This window comes from Apteryx mantelli, unplaced genomic scaffold, assembly GCF_036417845.1.
Source record: "Apteryx mantelli isolate bAptMan1 unplaced genomic scaffold, bAptMan1.hap1 HAP1_SCAFFOLD_86, whole genome shotgun sequence".
NCBI classification, from domain to species: Eukaryota; Metazoa; Chordata; class Aves; order Apterygiformes; family Apterygidae; genus Apteryx; species Apteryx mantelli.
The window spans coordinates 375,001-377,500 of record NW_027118810.1 but is presented as its reverse complement, the minus strand read 5'-3'; the positions used below and the strand labels follow the sequence as shown (position 1 = coordinate 377,500).

The window sequence follows — 2,500 nt, the reverse complement described above, 5'->3', positions numbered from 1 at the left end:
GAGGCGCCCCAGCCGCGCCACCCCGCACGGCGCGCGCCGCGCAGCGGTGGCCACCGCGCTCGGAGGGCGAGGAGGGCGGGCACAGGCGCGGCAAGGCACGCCGGCCGCGGCCGCTGCGGGCGGCCCGGCGCCGGAGCCCGGCGGGCAGGAAGACCGGGGCCGCCGGTGCACGCACCGGGGTCCCGGCTCCGCCGCCGACTCTCCGCCGCCGAGGCCGCCGCGCACCGCCGCCGCCGGCGCCGCCGCGCCTCCCCCGCCCCCCCACGCGCCCCCCCCGAGGGGCGGCACCGCTGCGCCAACGCGACAGCGGGGGTGACGATTGACCGCCAAGCGACGCTCAGACAGGCGTAGCCCCGGGAGGAACCCGGGGCCGCAAGTGCGTTCGAAGTGTCGATGATCAATGTGTCCTGCAATTCACATTAATTCTCGCAGCTAGCTGCGTTCTTCATCGACGCACGAGCCGAGTGATCCACCGCTAAGAGTTGTCTCGGTTTCGGTCCCCGCCGCGCGCGCGGGGGGACCGGGCAGCCTTCGGCAGCCCCTGAGGGCCCCCCCTCCGCTCCGCCTCCCTCCTCACGCCGACGCCGGCTGCTGAGCGAGGGACGGCCGAGAGCCAGAGAGAGGGGCTCGCCCCGCTGACCGTACGAGCACAGAGTGGGGGGGGAAAAAGGGAAAAGGAAAACCCGAACGAGAAGGGCGGGGAGCCCTCGCTCCCGACCTGGGACAACCCTTTGCTCGCTTCGAGTCCGGCCCAGGCGCCCAGGCTCGGCCCGGCCCGGCGGGGAGCAGCGCGCCGGCCGCGCCGCCTGCCTCGGGGACGCTGGGGGAGGGGGCGGCTCCCCGCGGACCCCCAGCGTCGGAGCCCGGCCGCCACCGGCAGCGGCACCGGCCGCTGCCCGCGCGCCCGCGGCCCACCGGCCCCGCGCTCCCCAGCTCCTCGCTCGCCTCGCCGGCCTCCGGCTCCGCCGTGGCCCCGAGGCGGCGCCCACGCCCGCGCGCGCGCACACACAGCCTCCCGGACGACACCACGCGCTCTCCCGTCCCTTCCGCGGACAGACGCCCGGCGGCGGGCGGGCGGGCAAGGCGGGACGGACGGGGACGGCGCCCGCTCTCCCCGTCTCCACGCGGAGAACGGGGGGGGCCGCCCCCGCCGCCCGCCTGCCGCCCGCCCGCCGCCCGGCGAAGCCGGGTTGGGCAGAGCGAGGCAGGCGCGCCGGATGGCGGAGTGCCGGCGGGTAGGGCGCCGCCGCCAGCGGCCACGGCGGCAGACCGAGAGCCCCGGCCAGGGAGGAGAGCGGATCGCGCCGAGGCGCGGCGTCCGCACCACCCGCGGTGGGTGGGGGCTCACCGTCCCGGCGAGAGCACGCGCTCGCGCCGGGGTCACGCGTTCGAGGCAGGCCGGCGCCAGCCGACCGCGCGGCGTCCCTCCGCCGAGACCAGACCGCGGAGAGAGGGGGCAGGGTACCCCTCTCCGTCCCGGCTGCCCGCAGGGCGAGCGCGGGGCGCGCCGGCTGGCATGGGGGGGCACGGCGCCCGCGCGCGCCGGCCCCCCGGCCCTCCGGCAGCACACCCGGCTGCCCCCCGGGTCGCATCGGGCCGCCCGAGTCTTTAAACCCCCGCCCGGCTCTCCCGCCGAGAACCCTCGGGCCCGGAGCCCGGGGCCCATGGCCATCCCTACCCGGGGCGGCTACCGGCGGCCGCGGTGGCCGGAGGCCCTCCGCTCCTCCCGCCACCCCGCCCCCCCCCCCCGCCCGGCCCGCTCGCAGCACGGTCCCCGCGGCACGGCGCGGGGCGGCTGGAGCGGTGGGGGGGGGGGAGAGAAAGGGAAAGCGGAAAGGGCGGGAGGGCACGGCCGGTGCGGCGCTCACGGCGCGGCGCCCGGGAGGAGCGAGCTGGCACACGGGACCACACGGGTGGGTCACCGAGGGGGGGCAGGAGGAGCGCGGACGCTAGGTACCTGGCCCTGGGGTGAGGGAAACGACCTGAAATCCCCGCGGGGGTGCCTCCCCCGCCGCCGCCCGCCGCCGGGCCGCCGCCGCCTCGCGGCGACGGCGGCAGCCTCGGCGGCAGCAGCGAGACGGGACGCGGAGGGGAAACCCGGCACCCGCCAGCCGGCTCCGGCGCCCCTCGGCGGAGCGTCCGCCCGCGGGGTGCGCCCGACACCCGCCGCCACGACCTCGTCCTCCTCCCGGGGCCCGGGGTTTCCCTCAGTAACCCGGCGCCCGGCGGCAGCTGCGCCCGGGAGGAGAGCCGTGGTTTGGGCCGCCCGCTCGGGCACGACCCGTCGCCTCGCGTGGCCTGGCGCGACGGCCCCCGCTCGGGGTCCGCCGCCGCCCGGCGCCCGCCCCGCGCGCCATCCCGGAACGCCTGTCCTCGCCGTCTCTGCAAGACGGGCTGCTCCGCCGCAGCCCGCCGCGGGTCCGCCCCCCACCGCTTAGGGGTGGCGACCCGTCGGCACCCGTCCCGACCCGGGGTGCCATCTCGCTCGCGTCTCCGCCCG

At 79.7% G+C, this 2,500-nt stretch overlaps 1 non-coding gene across 1 annotated transcript; it reads right to left on the bottom strand.

Moving 5' to 3' along the window:
* Positions 1-331: 331 nt before the first annotated feature.
* Positions 332-484, bottom strand: LOC136996739 (5.8S ribosomal RNA). The gene has a single exon (XR_010887685.1). It is a non-coding gene; the product is annotated as a 5.8S ribosomal RNA (ribosomal RNA).
* Between the last annotated feature and the right edge of the window lie 2,016 nt (positions 485-2,500).